We start from the raw sequence: 19,867 nt of genomic DNA, 5'->3' as shown, positions 1-19,867 counted from the left end.
TTTTCGATATCCTATCATGATGCATAGCCTATCCTTGCTACTACTGTTGTTACCTTTACCTGCAATCCTACATGCTTAGTATAGGATGCTAGTTTTCCATCAGTGGCCCTACATTCTTGTCCGTCTGCTGTGCTATACTATCGGGCCGTGATCACCTGGGCGGTGATCACGGGTATATACTTATATACTATATACATGACACATGTGATGATTTAAGTCAGGTCGGCTCGTAGGAGTACCCGCGAGTGGATCTTTGTGGCGGAGCGACAGGGCAGGTTGAGACTGCCTAGGTGAGAGGTGGGCCTGGCCCTGGTCGGCGTTCGCGGTTACTTAACACGCTTAACGAGATCTTGGTATTTGATCTGAGTCTGGCCATTTGGTCTATACGCACTAACCATCTACGTGGGAGTAGTTATGGGTATCCCGACATCGTGGTATCAGCCGAAGCTCTTTTGACGTCAGCAACTGAGTGGCGCGCGCCGCATTGGACCGTAAGCTCGCGCTTGTATTAAGGGGGCTAGGTCTGCTTCCGGCCGCGTACGCAACGTGCAGGTGTGCATAGGGCGATGGGCCCAGACCCCTGCGCGCATAGGTTTAGACCGGCGTGCTGACCTCTCTGTTGAGCCTAGGTGGGGCTGCGACGTGTTGATCTTACGAGGTCGGGCATGACCAAGGAAAGTGTGTCCGGCCAAATAGGATCGAGCGTGTTGGGTTATGTGGTGCACCCCTGCAGGGAAGTTTATCTATTCGAATAGCCGTGTCCCTCGGTAAAAGGACGACCCGGAGTTGTACCTTGAGCTTATGACAACTAGAACTGGATACTGAATAAAATACACCCTTCCAAGTGCCAGATACAACCCGGTGATCGCTCTCTAACAGGGCGACGAGGAGGGGATCGCCGGGTAGGATTATGCTATGCGATGCTACTTGGAGGACTTCAATCTACTCTCTTCTACATGCTGCAAGATGGAGATGTCGAGAAGAGTAGTCTTCGACAGGACTAGCTATCCCCCTCTTATTCTGGCATTCTGCAGTTCAGTCCACTGATATGCCCCCTTTACACATATACCCATGCATATGTAGTGTAGCTCCTTGCTTGCGAGTACTTTGGATGAGTACTCACGGTTGCTTCTCTCCCTCTTCCCCCCCTTCCTATCTATCTGATTGTCGCAACCAGATATTGGAGTCCAGGAGCCAGACGCCACCGTCGACGACGACACCTACGACACTGGAGGTGCCTACTACTACGTGCAGGCCACTGACGACGACCAGGAGTAGATAGGAGGATCCCAGGCAGGAGGCCTGCGCCTCGTTCGATCTGTATCCCTGTTTGTGCTAGCCTTCTTAAGGCAAACTTGTTTAACTTATGTCTGTACTCAGATATTGTTGCTTCCGCTGACTCGTCTGTGATCGATCATTTGTATTCGAGCCCTCGAGGCCCCTGGCTTGTATTATAATGCTTGTATGACTTATTTTTGTTGTAGAGTTGTGTTGTGATATCTTCCCGTGAGTCCCTGATCGTGATCGTACACATTTGCGTGCATGATTAGTGTACGGTCAAATCGGGGGCGTCACAGCGCTTATCATTTACAAATATTAAAGGGGCACATCGATCCCCTGATCTGGTGTTGCCACCCGACCAGTGGCTCGGGGGCTACTGCATTGCCTATTCAATGCAGAAAATTTAAAGTGCTCAGTGTTCGGCTTGACCAAACTATGGGCAAACGCATCTTCGAACAACAAAAAGATACCAACTGGGACTTATCCGGCATCAAGCTAATACATTATGGCGACTTGTCAAGATCCTCTCTCAAGGGCTTGTCCGCCGATCACTATCTTCTCTAAAATATTACATCGCGTTTCTATTCCTACGTATGCTGCCAGGTTATGATTTGATCCTTAGGCCGATTTCTCGAATCGACATGGGTCTCACGGGCTACTGGGATTAGCGGTTTCATGTTTTCCTTCAGGTGCATCTTGGGTTTTAGACCAACACACACCTTGAGGGCTACTGGTTATATATCTCGGCGAAGAATAAATTGCACCAATCAAGAAAAATATATCTGCAAAAAATCAGCCCAAGCTCGAGGTGGTTCATCACCTCGGAAGCAGTCCGGCATAAAGCTCAGATACAAGTGGCTGGCTCCATAAAGGGCATTTCCAGCATTAAGCTCGGCTGAACTCATTCAACTTTTTTGAACCAAGGTGATCTATGACACCTCGGATATAGTCCGGCGTTGGAGCTCGGATATAGTCCCGCGTTGGAGCTTGGATACAGTCCGGTGTTGGTGCTCGGCTGCAAAAGATACCCCGAATGCAGTCCGGCGTTGGAGCTCGGATGCCTGGATTAAGGGGTCCTCGGGCGTCCGGACTATGTAACATGGGCCGGACTAATGGGCTATGAAGATACAAGACAAAAGACTTTTTCCCGTGTCCGGATGGGACTCTCCTTTGCGTGGATGGCAAGCTTGGCATTCGGATATGTGAAGGAAATATGCCCTAGAGGCAATAATAAAGTTATTATTTATTTTCTTATTTCATGATAAATGTTTATTATTCATGCTAGAATTGTATTAACCGGAAACTTGATACATGTGTGAATACATAGACAAAACAGAGTGTCACTAGTATGCCTCTACTTGACTAGCTCGTTGATCAAAAATGGTTATGTTTCCTAGCCATAGACATGAGTTGTCATTTGATTAACGGGATCACATCATTAGAAGAATGATGTGATTGACTTGACCCATTCCGTTAGCTTAGCACTTGATCGTTTAGTATGTTGCTATTGCTTTCTTCATGACTTATACATGTTCCTATGACTATGAGATTATGCAACTCCCGTTTACCGGAGGAACACTTTGTGTGCTACCAAATGTCACAACGTAACTGGGTGATTATAAAGGTGCTCTACAGGTGTCTCCGAAGGTACTTGTTGGGTTGGCGTATTTCGAGATTAGGATTTGTCACTCCGATTGTCGCAGAGGTATCTCTGGGCCCACTCGGTAATACACATCACTATAAGCCTTGCAAGCATTGTAACTAATGAGTTAGTTGCGGGATGATGTGTTACGGAACGAGTAAAGAGACTTGCCGGTAACGAGATTGAACTAGGTATTGAGATACCGACGATCGAATCTCGGGCAAGTAACATACCGATGACAAAGGGAAAAACGGATGTTGTTATGCGGTTTGACCGATAAAGATCTTCGTAGAATATGTGGGAGCCAATATGAGCATCGAGGTTCCGCTATTGGTTATTGACCGGAGACGTTTCTCGGTCATGTCTACATAGTTCTCAAACCCGTAGGGTCCGCACGCTTAAAGTTCGATGACGATTTGTATTGTGAGTTATGTGATTTGATGTACCGAAGGTAGTTCGGAGTCCCGGATGAGATCGGGGACATGACGAGGAGTCTCGAAATGGTCGAGACGTAAAGATCGATATATTGGACGACTATATTCGGACATCGGAAAGGTTCCAAGTGATTCGGGTATTTTTCAGAGTACCAGAGAGTTACGAGAATTCGTATTGGGCCTTAATGGGCCATACGGGAAAGGAGAGAAAGGCCTCAAAGGGTGGCCGCACCCCTCCCCATGGACTGGTCCGAATTTGACTAGGGAGGGAGGGCGCCCCCTTCCTTCCTTCTCCTTTTCCCTTCCCTTGTTCCTATTCCATGTGGGAGGTGGAATCCTACTAGGACTAGGGAGTCCTAGTAGGACTCCACACTTTGGGCGCGCCCTATGAGGGCCGGCCTCCTCCTCCCTCCATCCTTTATATACGTGGCCAGGGGGCACCCCATAGACACACAAGTTGATCATTGATCTTTTAGCCGTGTGCGGTGCCCCCCTCCACCATAATCCACCTCGGTCATATTGTAGCGGTGCTTAAGCAAAGCCCTGCGTCGGTAGTATCATCATCACCGTCATCACGTCGTCGTGCTGACGGAACTCTCCCTCGAAGCTCTGCTGGGTCGGAGTTCGTGGGACGTCATCGAGCTGAACGTGTGCTGAACTCGGAGGTGCCGTGCGTTCGGTACTTGGATCGGTCGGATCGTGAAGACGTATGACTACATCAACCGTGTTGTCATAACGCTTCCGCTTTCGGTCTACGAGGGTACGTGGACACACTCTCCCCTCTCGTTGCTATACATCACCATGATCTTGCGTGTGCGTAGGAAATTTTTGAAATTACTACGTTCCCCAACAGTGGCATCCGAGCAAGGTTTTATGCGTAGATGTTATATGCACGAGTAGAACACAAGTGAGTTGTGGGCGATACAAGTCATACTGCTTACCAGCATGTCATACTTTGGTTCGGCGGTATTTTTGGATGAAGCGGCCCTGACCGACATTACGCGTACGCTTACGCGAGACTGGTTCTACCAACGTGCTTTGCACACAGGTGGCTGGCGGGTGTCAGTTTCTCCAACTTTAGTTGAACCGAGTGTGGCTACGCCCGGTCCTTGAGATGGTTAAAACAACACTAACTTGACAAACTGTCGTTCTGGTTTTGATGCGTAGGTAAGAATGGATCTTGCTCAGCCCGTAGCAGCCACGTAAAACTTGCAACAACAAAGTAGAGGACGTCTAACTTGTTTTTGCAGGGCATGTTGTGATGTGATATGGTCAAGACGTGATGAGATATAAGTTGTTGTATGAGATGATCATGTTTTGTTGAAGTTATCGGCAACTGGCAGAAGCCTTATGGTTGTCTCTTTATTGCATAAGATGCAAGCGCCAAATAATTGCTTTACCTTATCGCTATGCGATAGCAATAGTTGTAAGAGCAATAGTTGGCGAGACGACCATGTGACGACACGTTGATAGAGATCAAGATGATGGAGATCATGGTGTCATGCCGGTGACATAGAGATCATGACAGTACTTTGGAGATGGAGATCAAAGGTGCAAGATGATCATGGCCATATCATGTCACATATTTTGATTGCATGTGATGTTTATCTTTTATACATCTTATTTTGCTTAGTTCGGCGGTAGCTTTATAAGATGATCACTTACTAAATTTCAAGGTATAAGTGTTCTCCCTGAGTATGCACTGTTGCGAAAGTTCTTCGTGCCGAGACACCACGTGACGATCGGGTGTGATAAGCTCTACGTTCAAATACAACGGGTGCAAGACAGTTTTGCACACGCGAAATACTCGGGTTAAACTTGACGAACCTAGCATATGCAGATATGGCCTTGGAACACTGGAGATCGAAAGGTCGAGCGTGGATCATATAGTAGATATGATCAACATAGTGATGTTCACCATTGAAAACTACTCCATCTCACGTGATGATCGGACATGGTTTAGTTGAGATGGATCACGTGATCACTTAGATGATTCGAGGGATGTCTATCTAAGTGGGAGTTCTTAAGTAATATGATTAATTGAACTTTAATTTATCATGAACTTAGTCCTAATAGTATTAGCATATCTATGTTGTAGATCAATAGCGCGCGTTTAGCTCCCCTGTTTTATTTTTATATGTTCCTAGAGAAAACTAAGTTGAAAGATGTTAGTAGCAATGATGCGGATTGGATCCGTGATCTGAGGATTATCCTCATTGCTGCACAGAAGTATTATGTCCTTGATGCACCGCTAGGTGACAGAACTATTGCAGGAGCATATACAGACGTTATGAACGTTTTGACAAAAGCTCGGTATGATGACTACTTGATAGTTTAGTGCACCATACTTTACGGCTTAGAACCGGGACTTCAAAAATGTTTTGAACGCCATGGAGCATATAAGATGTTCCAAGAGTTGAAATTGGTATTTCATACTCATGCCCGTGTCAAGAGGTATGAGACCTCTGACAGTACTTTGCCTACAAGATGGAGGAGAATAGCTCAACCAGTGAGCATGTGCTCAGAATGTCAGAGTACTACAATCACTTGAATCAAGTGGGAGTTAATCTTCCAGATAAGATAGTGATTGACAGAGTTCTCTAGTCACTATCACCAAGTTACTAGAACTTCGTGATGAACTATAATATGCAAGGGATAACGGAAACGATTCCCAAGCTCTTCGCGATGCTGAAATCAACGAAGGTAGAAATCAAGAAAAGCATCAAGTGTTGATGGTTGACAAGACCACTAGTTTCAAGTAAAGGAGCAAAGGGAAGAAGGGGAACTTCAAGAAGAACGGCAAGCAAGTTGCTGCTCAAGTGAAGAAGCCCAAGTCTGGACCTAAGCCTGCAATTGAGTGCTTCTACTGCAAAGGGACTGGTCACTGGAAGCGGAACTGCCCCAAGTATTTGGTAGATAAGAAGGATGGCAAAGTGAACAAAACTATATTTGATATACATGTTATTGATGTGTACTTTACTAGTGTTTATAGCAACCCCTCGGTATTTGATACTGGTTCAGTTGCTAAGAGTAGTAACTCGAAACGGGAGTTGCAGAATAAACAGAGACTAGTTAAAGTTGAAGTGATGATGTGAGTTTGAAATGGTTCCAAGATTGATATGATCATCATCGCACACTCACTATACTTTCGGGATTAGTGTTGAAACCTAAATAAATGTTGTTTGGTGTTTGCGTTGAGCATGAATATGATTTGATCATGTTTATTGCAATACATTTATTCATTTATTCATTTAAAGTCAGAGAATAATTGTTGTTCTGTTTACATGAATAAAACCATTAATGGTCATACACCCAATGAAAATAGTTTGTTGGATCTCGATCGTAGTGATACACATATTCATAATATTGAAGCCAAAAGATGCAAAGTTAATAATGATAGTGAAACTTATTTCTGGCACTGCTGATTAGGTCATATTGGTGTAAAGCGCATGAAGAAACTCCATGTTGATGGATTTTTGGAATCACTTGATTATGAATCACTTGATGCTTGCGAACCATGCCTCATGGGCAAGATGACTAAGACTCCGTTCTCCGGAACAATGGAGCAAGCAACTGACTTATTGGAAATAATACATACTGATGTATGCGGTCCGATAAGTGTTAAGGCTTGCGGCAAGTATCGTTATTTTCTGACCTTCACAGATGATTTTAGCAGATATGGGTATATCTACTTGATGAAACACAAGCCTGAAACATTTGAAAAGTTCAAAGAATTTCAGAGTGAAGTGGAGAATCATCGTAACAATAAAATAAAAGTTTCTACGATATGATCGCAGAAGTAAAATATTTGAGTTACGAGTTTGGCCTTCAGTTAAAACAATGTGAAATAGTTTCACTACTCACGCCACCTGGAACACCACAGCGTAATGGTGTGCCCGAACATCGTAACCGTACTTTATTAGATATGGTGCAATCTATGATGTCTCTTACCGATTTACCACTATCGTTTTGGGGTTATGCATTAGAGACAGCTGCATTCACGTTAAATAGGGCACCATCTAAATCTGTTGAGACGACCCCATATGAACTGTGGTTTGGCAAGAAACCAAAGTTGTCGTTTCTTAAAGTTTGGGACTGCGATGCTTATGTGAAAAAGTTTCAACATGATAAGCTCGAACCCAAATCAGAGAAGTAAATCTTCATAGGATACCCAAAAAGAAACTATTGGGTACACCTTCTATCACAGATCCGAAGGCAAGATCTTTGCTGCTAATAATGGATCCTTTCTAGAGAAGGAGTTTCTCTCGAAAGAAGTGAGTGGGAGGAAAGTAAAACTTGATGAGGTAACTGTACCTGGTCCCTTATTGGAAAGTAGTTCATCACAGAAATCTGTTCGTGTGACTCCTACACCAATTAGTGAGGAAGCTAATAATGATGATCATGTAACATTAGATCAAGTTTCTACCGAACCTCGTAGGTCAACCAGAGTAAGATCCGCACCGGAGTGGTACACTAATGCTGTTCTGGAGGTCATGTTACTTGACCATGACGAACCTACGAACTATGAGGAAGCGATGATGAGCCCAGATTCTGCAAAATGGCTTGAGGCCATGAAATCTGAGATGGGATCCATGTATGAGAACAAAGTATGGACTTTGATTGACTTTCCCGATGATTGGTGAGCCATTGAGATTAAATGGATCTTCAAGAGGAAGACGGACGCTTATAGTAGTGTTACTATCTACACAGCTAGAATTGTCGCAAAAAGGTTTTCGACAAGTTCAAGGTGTTGACTACGATGAGAGTTTCTCACTCGTATCTATGCTTAAGTCCGTCCGAATCATGTTAGCAATTGCTGCATTTTATGATTATGAAATTTGGCAAATGGATGTAAAGACTGCATTCCTGAATGGATTTCTGGAAGAAGAGTTGTATATGATGCAACCTGAAGGTTTTATCAATCCAAAAGGTACTAACAAAGTGTGCAAGCTCCAGCGATCCATTTATGGACTGGTGCAAGCATCTTGGAGTTGGAATAAACGTTTTGATAGTGTGATCAAAGCATATGGTTTTATACAGACTTTCGGAGAAGCCTGTATTTACATGAAAGTGAGTGGGAGCACTACAACATTTCTGATAAGTATATGTGAATGACATGTTGTTTATCAGAAATAATGTAGAATTATTCTGCAAAGCATAAAGGAGTGTTTGAAAGGAGAAAGACCTCGGTGAAGCTGCTTACATATTGAGCATCAAGATCTATAGAGATAGATCAAGACGCTTGATAAGTTTTTTTTCAATGAGTACATACCTTGACAAGATTTTGAAGTAGTTCAAAATGGAACAGTCAAAGAAAGAGTTCTTGCCTGTGTTACAAGGTGTGAAATTGAGTAAGACTCGAAGCCCGACCACGGCAGAAGATAGAAAGAGAATGAAAGTCATTCCCTATGCCTCAGCCATAGGTTCTATAAAGTATGCCATGCTGTGTACCAGATCTATTGTATACCCTACACTGATTTTGGCAAGGGAGTACAATAGTGATCTAGGAGTAGATCACTGAACAGCGGTCAAAATTATCCTTAGTGGAATAAGGATATGTTTCTCGATTATGGAGGTGACAAAAGGTTCGTCGTAAAGGGTTACATTGATACAAGTTTTGGCACTGATCCAGATGACTCTAAATCTTAATCTGGATACATATTGAAAGTGGGAGCAATTAGCTAAAGTAGCTCCGTACAGAGCATTGTTGACATAGAAATTTGCAAAATACTTAGGGATCTGAATGTGACAGACCCATTGACTAAAATTGTCTCACAAGCAAAACATGATCACACCTTAGTACTCTTTGGGTGTTAATCACATAGCGATGTGAACTAGATTACTGACTCTAGTAACCCTTTGGGTGTTGTTCACATGTCGATGTAAACTATGGGTGTTAACCTGAACTTTTGATGTTAAATCACATGGCGATGTGAACTAGATTATTGACTCTAGTGCAAGTGGGAGACTGAAGGAAATATGCCCTAGAGGCAATAATAAAGTTGTTATTTATTTCCTTATTTCATGATAAATGTTTATTATTCATGCTAGAATTGTATTAACCGGAAACTTGATACATGTGTGAATACATAGACAAAACAGAGTGTCACTAGTATGCCTCTACTTGACTAGCTCGTTGATCAAAGATGGTTATGTTTCCTAGCCATAGACATGAGTTGTCATTTGATTAACGGGATCACATCATTAGGACAATGATGTGATTGACTTGACCCATTCCGTTAGCTTAGCACTTGATCGTTTAGTATGTTGCTATTGCTTTCTTCATGACTTATACATGTTCCTATGACTATGAGATTATGCAACTCCCGTTTACCGGAGGAACACTTTGTGTGCTACCAAATGTCACAACGTAACTGGGTGATTATAAAGGTGCTCTACAGGTGTCTCCGAAGGTACTTGTTGGGTTGGCGTATTTCGAGATTAGGATTTGTCACTCCAATTGTCGCAGAGGTATCTCTGGGCCCACTCGGTAATACACATCACTATAAGCCTTGCAAGCATTGTAACTAATGAGTTAGTTGCGGGATGATGTGTTACGGAACGAGTAAAGAGACTTGCCGGTAACGAGATTGAACTAGGTATTGAGATACCGACTATCGAATCTCGGGCAAGTAACATACCGATGACAAAGGGAACAACGTATGTTGTTATGCGGTTTAACCGATAAAGATCTTCGTAGAATATGTGGGAGCCAATATGAGCATCGAGGTTCCGCTATTGGTTATTGACCGGAGACGTTTCTCGGTCATGTCTACATAGTTCTCGAACCCGTAGGGTCCGCACGCTTAAAGTTCGATGACGATTTGTATTATGAGTTATGTGATTTGATGTACCGAAGGTAGTTCGGAGTCCCGGATGAGATCGGGGACATGACGAGGAGTCTCAAAATGGTCGAGATGTAAAGATCGATATATTGGACGACTATATTCGGGCATCGGAAAGGTTCCGAGTGATTCGGATATTTTTCGGAGTACTGGAGAGTTACGGGAATTCGTATTCGGCCTTAATGGGCCATACGGGGAAGGACAGAAAGGCCTCAAAGGGTGGCCGCACCCCTCCCCATGGACTGGTCCGAATTGGACTAGGGAGGGGGGGCGCCCCCTTCCTTCCTTCTCCTTTTCCCTTCCCTTTTTCCTATTCCATGTGGGAGGTGGAATCCTATTAGGACTAGGGAGTCCTAGTAGGACTCCACACTTTGGGCGTGCCCTATGAGGGCCGGCCTCCTCCTTCCTCCATCCTTTATATATGTGGCTAGGGGGCACACCATAGACACACAAGTTGATCATTGATCTTTTAGCCGTGTGCGGTGCCCCCTCCACCTTAATCCACCCGGTCATATCATAGCGGTGCTTAAGCGAAGCCTTGCGTCGGTAGTATCATCATCACCGTCATCACGCCGTCGTGCTGACGGAACTCTCCCTCGAAGCTCTGCTGGATCGGAGTTCGTGGGACGTCATCGAGCTGAACGTGTGCTGAACTCAGAGGTGCCGTGCGTTCGGTACTTGGATCGGTCGGATCATGAAGACGTACGACTACATCAACCGCGTTGTCATAACGCTTCCGCTTTCGGTCTACGAGGGTACGTGGACACACTCTCCCCTCTCGTTGCTATACATCACCATGATCTTGCGTGTGCGTAGGAAATTTTTGAAATTACTACGTTCCCCAACAATATGTAGATTCCTTCCTTTGTAAACTGACTCTGTACGACCCTAGGCCCCTCCGGTGTCTATATAAACTGGAGGGTTTAGTCCATAGGGACAATCATAATCATACAGGCTAGACATCTAGGGTTTAGCAATTACGATCTCGTGGTAGATCAACTCTTGTAATCCTCATATTCATCAAGATCAATCAAGCAGGAAGTAGGGTATTACCTCCGTTGAGAGGGCCCGAACCTGGGTAAACATTGTGTCCCTCGTCTCCTGTGACCATCGACCCTAGATGCATAATTCGGGACCCCATACCCGAGATCCGCCGGTTTTGACACCGACAACCACCGCAGGGGAACAACTTCAAACCCGAGGTGTGGCGTGAAAATAACAAGGCATTGATGAAGGCCGAAAACATAAAGGGGCTCCTTGGATACCCGACGTGTGAACTCTTTGGATTCACATCGGCAATCCTTAAGATCGTAGATGAGAAGATTTGTTGAACCAGTTTTCAAGATCGACAACCGAAGATGAAGAACAGTTCGGAAGAATCGAGGAGTGTCCCCAACTTGAAGACCAGTCCAGGGGGCTACTAACGGTGTCATGGACTAGGGGGTACTCACCACGTCATCTCCCGACTAGCTGGATCGGGCCGAGGACCCCCACGGCGGTTCATTCATGGGCCACTTCGGGCAGCCCATGCCGCATACAAGGAGGTTTCCACAAGACTTGGCACCCAAGCCAAGGACTCTCCTAAACCCTAGGCCTCCGGTGCATATATAAACCGAGGCCGGGCTAGTCAATAGACAATCTCATATTCATTACTACAATCTCGTGGTAGATACCTGTACTACACCCCATACGAATACAATCAAAAGCAGCATGTAGGGTATTATCTCTTCAAGAGAGCCCGAAGCTGGGTAAAATCCCGTGTCCATGTTACCATCGCTCCAAGACACCTAGCTTAGGACCCCTACTACGAGATACACCGGATATAGAACCGACACTCGGGAACACGGGTCGCTGCCAACCACGTGCCACGGCCAGGAGCAACAGCAACGGACGATAAGGAGCTGCACCTAGACCCAGCCCGTCGCCCGCCTTAGGAGTCCTGCCTTCGTGCCGAGGAACGTGGCGGCCGAGCCGCCTTCTTACTCCTGGCTCGTGACCTGGACACCGGCGAGCCCTTACACTGTTCCTCAGGGCGGGCCCGACTTCTCCTTATTGACCTGGTTTCTTTTTCCAAAAACATATAGGGACCCAATTTATTTTTAAAAAAAACTTAGAGGGACCCGATTGCTTTTCATTTTTAGAGGGACCTGATTGCTTTTGAAAAAACCTACAGGGTTATACTGTAAAAGAGAGGACATATCTTTGTAAATTTCTAAAACAGAAGAGGGATTGGAAAACATTACATGAGAATTTTATTATTATAATTTTTACATGAGACACTGACATGTGGGCCCTAGATGTAAGGTAACGGTCAAACAAACGGTTCCCTTTTGTGTTGGCCCCATTTGTCATAATCGTGTTCACTTGTAAAACACTCGGTCATATGGTTTTTTAAACCAACTTTAATTTTTGGTAGTTAACAATGACAAATAAATTTTCGTTAGTTTTTTGACTAACCCTAAAAGTGGTAGTTTTATGCTATTCACTCACGATAACATGACTTGGATTTGAGCGTCCACAAAAATCCCCTTGAGAATTAGAGCCATCTCGGGGGCGGCTCTTGTCCTCCACAACCATGGCCACGAAAAACCAGAGGGGAAACCCTTCTCCCACCTAGAGTGAAGGCCAAGTGTAGGAACAAAGTATGTCTATCGGAGGGGGTGAATGGGAGATTTTAAAATATGTCTTGCAATTGAATACTCGTGGTGACAATGGGGTATTGTATTGATTCACTTGATATATGTTTTGGCACTCAACTCACGGATTCCCGAGGTGACACTGGGGTAATCTATGCATAGGGGTTGATGCACGTTCTTGTCTTTGTTTCTCCGGTAGAAATCTTGGGGCACTCTTTGAAGTTCTTTGTGTTGGGTTGAGTATTATGAATATGAATTTGCTTTGGTGTTATTTTAGTACGAACTCTAGGATAGATTGAATGGAAAGAATAGCTTTGTGTTATTTTAGTACAGACTCTTGAATGGATCGAACGGAAAGAATAGCTTTGAGGTGGTTTCGTACCCTACAAACAATTTATTCTTATGTTCTCCGCTAGATAGGAACTTTGGAGTGATTCTTCATCGCACTTTGAGGGATTGTTATATGATCCAATTATATTAGCACTGTTGAGAGATTGCACTAGCGAAAGTATGGACCCTAGGCCTCATTTTCAAGCATTGCAATACCATTTTTGTGCCCGTTTACTATTTGCTACCTTGCTGTTTTTATTTATTCAGATTATAAAAATATATTTCTACCATTGTCGTGGAATTGTCACGGCAGATTGTCCTAGTGTGAGGACTTAGTCGTGAGGCCAACGCATCTACGTGGTAGCTTGAGAGGGGTTGAGCGGAATCGAGAGACGCAACACAAGACAAGGGTTTAGACAGCTTCGGGCCCCGGGAAACATCATCCGGTAACAACCCTACATGCTGTTTGTGGCTAGGTCTCATTATCATCACGAGGGAGTCGCCGTAAACTGGCTCTCCCAGTTATTTCTAACCCTTAAGGTTATTTCTCCCCCCTCTTGGGGTGCCCTGCCCCTCCTTATATATGTTGAAGGGGCGGGTTACATGTAGAGGCCAACTCGGATTAAGACTTAAACTATTCTGACTTCTCTTCATGGGCTTCATAACGTCTCGGGCTTCATAACCCCTGGCACCCGAGTTATCACTGTCTGCTAGGTTATGACTGGTGCCGGTTTATGATTGTCTGTCGGATTATGATTGTCTGCCGGGTTATGATTGACTTAACACCTGCCGAGTTATCATCTGACTTAACTCCTGCCGGGTTATCATCTGACTTAACTCCTGCCGAGTTATCATCTGTCTTAGCCATCTGTCTTAACTGTCAGTCGGTTTATCACCTGCCGGTTTACCAAGCCCCAGCCGGGTTATAACTCCGGCCGGGTCATACCACGGGGTATATCCCCGACATTAGCCCCCGGTTTAATTTGGATTTATCCATGTTAAACTGATCCTGATCATCCTTAAGTCCTTGTCACTTCCTTCTTCTAGAAAATCTGGTTTAGTAGGCCAGCTTCATAATCAACTTGCTGTCATTGGTTTTTCATAGAAAATATATTGTAAAGAATAACTCCTTTGATTCAGCTCCCAATGCTTTAACAAAAATATTGGTCCTTGAAATACTCATCTGATCTTCAGCCGGTTTAAGGATGTAGAACTTGCCGGTTTAAGAATGTAGAACTTGCTGGTTTAAGAATGTAGAACTTGCCGGTTTACAAATATTGACGGCACCGGGTCATAATTGTAGTTAACATCAACTTTGAAAATATACCTCTTATATGCCTATCACTTGTAGCCCCCAAGTCTTAAGAAGGTAACATAGTAACAGCTTAATAATTGCTTCAATATGAATGTTACCAGCTTGAAGAAATCCATGTTGTTCATTTCAATCACCAGTCAGAACTGAGTATTCCACATATGTAGCCCCAAAGTGCCGGGTTGTCATGCTTGCAGCAACCTGGGACTTGTAATTGCCTGATGCTCATAAAAACTTCAACCAGTGTAGCCCCCAAGGGCCGGGTCATTATGCAATAATGAGCAGGGACTTTGTAAATATAATCATGTAGATTTGAGCATTGATGTGTAGCCCCCAAGGGTCGGGTCATTATGCAATAATGAGCAGGGACTTGATATATACTTTAATGAAAATAACATCTTATAATATAACCTCCATCGTAGGGCTTGAACCCATGTCCACAAGGTTAAGAGCTTTGTGCTTTATCAAGTAAGCAATGGACCCTTCAATATAGTGGATTTAATTTGTGTACCTTGAATTGTTGATAGGAGCAACTGGTAGCCCCCAAGGACCGGCTCATTATAATGTGATGAGTCGGGTCTTCAATAAGGTGATAAAAAAATGACTTTGCATTAGCCCCGAAGTGCCATGGTGCATGCTGGCAGTGACATGGGACTTGCATATTTGATGTAATCTCAATTTGAATAATGTAGCCCCCAAGTGCCGGGTCGTAAGCCTGCAGCGACTCGGGACTATTCCTTCCATTTGTAGAATAGATAATATCCATTGATAAAATAATAGCCATTGCACTGAAGCGACTTTGAAAACCTCAATCATAATATTGGTTATTGATAACCATAATAAAAATCCAGCTATGTTGGCTATTAAAGATTTGAATAATATACTCAATGATTTATAAACGCATGATTCCAATGGCGCAATCCAAATATATACTAGCGACTTATAGTCCAAAGCCAGGTCGGGTTAATAAACGCCGGTGATTTATAATCATACTAGCGACTTATCGTCTTAAAACCAGGCCGGGTTAATAAACACCGGTGATTTATAATTATGCTTTATTCAACATGTTTCTGCATACAACAAGTTTAAAGTGTCCTGGCGGTTTACCGCCGGACGGGCCATAATGCCCAACATATAACCCGGGTTTATAACCAAGGCTGCACTTAAGAATAATCAAATATGAAATATATCATACCTGTGACATTGAATCACATCGTTGGTTACCAACTTTTTGTAGTAAGAGTGATAACCCAAATCTTGAGTACTGATAACTCCTCCCGTATTTTGCCGGTTTATGATAAAACCGCACCGGGTTATAATAAACACCGGTTTATCCATATATAATACCGGCGACTTGTAGTCGAAACCAGACCGGGTCAATAAGCACCGGATTATAACTGATCATGTACTGACATCTTATAGTTGAAAGCCAAGTCGGATCAATAAACGTCAGTTTATCATAAGATATTATAAATCTCATCAAAGGAGAAAAAACTTTGACAAATAAAAGCATAAAAAGAACATACGAGGCTTTTCATGGGCTGCCAGGCCCAAAATCGAGGCTTTTCATAGGCTGCCAGGCCACTGAGTTAAACCATTTTACAAAGCCTTTTAAGATGGACCTCACATTAACCAATCGTCATTTTAACTTTGACAAGTTCAGGGTCTGTATAAGATTGACTTGCCAAACATTCGGCGGGTCATACCAGGATTACCTGGGCGGAGTGACTTACTTGATGAAGGCAGGTTAACCTGGGGTTTTAGGTGAATACACCTGGCTTCCAAGCCTGGCTTGATAGCCTATTACAAGGGTCATTAAAACTCTTTGTTGCTGTGCAAAAAGAGCCCCCAGGTAATATTTTGAGCTGTGCTCAGTGGGTGCCTATGTTTGAGCTGTGCTTTTGCAATGCTCTCTTTGGCCCTGGTTAACTTTGGGTGATAAACCCCAAGTTTTTTTATGTGACTTTATAAGCCGGACCAACGGGTATTCAGAACTTCGCTTTATAAACAGAAGCCCCCATGTGATATATTTCTGAGTTGTGCTTGCCGGGTGCCTATGTTTGAGTTGTGCTTGCCGGGTGCCTATGTTTGAGTTGTGCTGTGCAACAAACTCTCTTTGGCCCCTATAATTTTTCCTGAGAACTCGAACTTGCGAGAGATGAATTATTTTTAACCGGAATTTCGAACCGGGTATTGAGAGCTTCAAATCTTTGTGGGGGACAGCTTTCCCTTGAGCCGGATTTTAAACCGGAATCCTTCTTTTTAAGCCGGAATTTTTTTTGACGGCCTTTAAATTTGCACCAATATGGCGGCTGAAGGTCCTGCATCTAGATAACTTTGCAAGCCGGAGTAATTGCTCTGTTTAAAGAAAGCAATATATAATATAAAAATATATTGGATGAATTTCACCTGATATGTTAGGCCAGTTAATATCCACCGCGGGATTGATGATCACCATGATGAAGCTGAAATCAATCATGTCTGAGTCGGCCGCGGCCGCAGGCAGATGAATCAGCCGCGACATTATAAGCCGGTGCGGACGGGCGAGTCGACCACGACGTTTGTAAGCCGGTGCGGACGCGAGAGACGGCCGCAACTTTTTAGACCGGTGTGAGCCTCATGTCCATGGCATAACGCCGCCTTTGTAATGGACTTTGTCCTGCGTGAAATATATTAAAAGATAGAGTAATTTATTCTCAGAAATATTAATACGTGCTAAAAATACTGAGAACAGATAGCACCTGATTTATTTTCCGGATGAACGCAGATACCAGTACTGGATGTATTCTGGTGCGGCCTTTGGTAGGTAAACCGGACCAACAGACAGCCTCCATATTAATACGCTGATAACTTCCTGTTCTGCACAAGGCGCGTGTGTGGTCGGAGTTGTCCAATCCATAGCGCTGCGGTAGAACAGCAGCAGAAAAACTACTTCGGGACTTGAAGTCTTTGACTCAAGCGTGGAGCAGTGATACGATACGTCGGAGGAATCCGGATTAGCATGAGGTCGCAAGGGCAGCCGCCCAAGTCAACGCTCGGCAGCGGGTTGAAGCAGAAGCCGTGGCAGTACGGCCGCCCAGCGGTGAAGGCGGATTGGAGGTGCAGGCCATACAACCGGGCGGCTTAGGAGGCCGTAGCAGGGATTTGGCAGCGCAGGCAAGGTCGCGGAACGGCAAGGCGCCCGGCGTCCGGCAAAGCAGTCTGCGGCCCCGGCCAGCGATTCGGCCTGATGCCTCCGGCGGCGGTTTAGCCGGCAGAGACGGCAGCAGCGACGGCGGGTTACAGGGGCGCTGAAACACGTGGGGGCGGCTCGAAGCGGAGCGGCCGGAGCGGGCTTGGCCGGGGCCGGTCGATGCGGAGCGGCGCGGGGCGCGCACTTGGGCATGGAGAAGCCGTCGTGAGTGAGGAGGAGCCGGACGACTTGGTGGAGCTGGCGCGCACGCGGCCGCCGGAGCTGGAGAGGCGCGCGGCCCGCAGCGGGCACAGAGGAAGGCGAGGCCGAGCCGGCGGGCGCGGCCACAGAGGGGCGCGAGGCGGAGAGGCTCGGGCGCGGCCCGGCGGAGAGCGGAGTGAGCGCCGCGGGAGGGGCGCGACCAGGCGCCCGCGCGAGGGGAGGCGAGGCTCCCGCTTAGGTTGGTGACGGGGATGCGACGCCGGCGTGGGAGGCCAGCGCGAAGCTGGTGATGCGGAGAGGCGGCAGGGAGCCGCGCGCCAGACGCATAGTAGGAGCAGCGGGCACAGCCACGGAGCTCGAGGCACGGCCCTCTGCTTGGTGGAGGTGGAGAAGGACGCAGCGAGGCAGCTGGTGACGCCTGTGACCAGCGGCTGCTTCAGGAGGAACTCGGAGGCGGCGCAGGCGGCATGGACGGCCGAGGACCCGCGATGACGAGTGCGGATTGGAGCATGGAGCAGAACTGGCAGTGAGTGCGGAGGTGAAAGCACGATGCGGCATAACATCCCGGTGCACAGCCGGCCGGGGGCGCGTGGAAGCACAAACCGGCAGGCGCCCGCGGTGGGAACTTGAACCGGCAAGGCCAGCGGAGCGGTACCAGTGAGCGGGCGGCTCAATAGTAGACGCAACAACCGGTGGCGGATCAGAATCGCATAGGGCCAGGGTAAAGGACACGGGAGTGTAATCCATCAGGCGGAGGGTGCGGCCGGTTTATCCTTGACGCGACGGGTTAAACACAGGGCAGCTCAGATGCAGAATAACACCGGGCATGCCGTGTCGCCGATGCAGGTCAATAGAGCAGCGGTTTAAATTCAAAACAAGGCCGGTGAGGTCGTGCGCGACCCGGCGATTTAGGCAAAGGTCGGGGCGGTTCGGAGCAGCAGAGGAGGCCTTCAATTGGAACTACGGCCACCGGCGGGCGGCGGGGTGAGGCCGGGAAGGCGAGTCGAGTCCGTTACCTCGTCCACTTCCCGTCGTTGACTCCTTCTGTGACCCGGATCTAGCGGCGGGTTATGGCGACGACGGCCAATCCGGGTTGTGGCCGTGGTTGCCTTTACCAACTGACACCCGTGACTCCCTCCGTTTTGCTAACAGTGCACGATCACTAGGCCATGGTCAAGCCCTCGGTTCCTTATACTTTTAAATCGGTTTCGCCGTAGATCGATCAAACTGACAACTTTTATTTTCCTTCCATAGATACGCGCGGATTGAATCCATGGCGACTTAACAGCCAACACAGATTAGATCAACAACTGTAGAGATCATCCTTGGAGACTCAATAATATTTCCTTGATCTCAACCGATGAGATTAGAGTTAATGCAAATCCTTCTGTATGTTGATCCGGCAGATTGTAAGCTTCTCGATCCCTAGGAGAAATCCCTCCAAGAACTCAACACCATCATGCGCAGGCCCCACGGTGGGCGCCAGCTGTCGTGGAATTGTCACGGCAGATTGTCCTAGTGTGAGGACTTAGTTGTGAGGCCAACGCATCTACGAGGTAGCTTGAGAAGGGTTGAGCGGAATCGAGAGACGCAACACAATACAAGGGTTTACACAGCTTCGGGCCCCGGGAAACATCATCCGGTAACAAACCTACATGCTGTTTGTGGCTAGGTCTCATTATCATCACGAGGGAGTCGCCGTAAACCGGCTCTCCCAGTTATGACTAACCCTTAAGGTTATTTCTCCCCCCTCTTGGGGTGCCCTGCCCCTCCTTATATATGTTGAAGGGGCGGTGTCGTGGAATTGTCACGGCAGATGTCCTCGAGCTAGGACTTAGTCGTGGAGCCATCGCAGCTAGGAAGCTTGAAGGGGTTAAACGGGACAAGGAACACGAGGGTTATACTGGTTCGGCCCCTTACGGTGAAGGTAAAAGCCTACGTCCAGTTGAGGTGGTATTGATTAGGGTTTCGATGACCAGGGAGCTTAACTGCT

At 46.1% G+C, this 19,867-nt stretch overlaps 1 pseudogene; it reads right to left on the bottom strand.

Annotated features, from left to right (window-relative positions):
* The window catches only part of LOC123056117 (protein DEFECTIVE IN EXINE FORMATION 1-like), a 174,656-nt pseudogene extending 156,219 nt beyond the window's left edge, over positions 1-18,437 (bottom strand).
* Between the last annotated feature and the right edge of the window lie 1,430 nt (positions 18,438-19,867).

This window comes from Triticum aestivum, chromosome 2D (assembly GCF_018294505.1).
Source record: "Triticum aestivum cultivar Chinese Spring chromosome 2D, IWGSC CS RefSeq v2.1, whole genome shotgun sequence".
In the NCBI taxonomy this organism is placed as follows: Eukaryota; Viridiplantae; Streptophyta; class Magnoliopsida; order Poales; family Poaceae; genus Triticum; species Triticum aestivum.
This window is presented reverse-complemented; position numbering and strand designations above follow the sequence as displayed.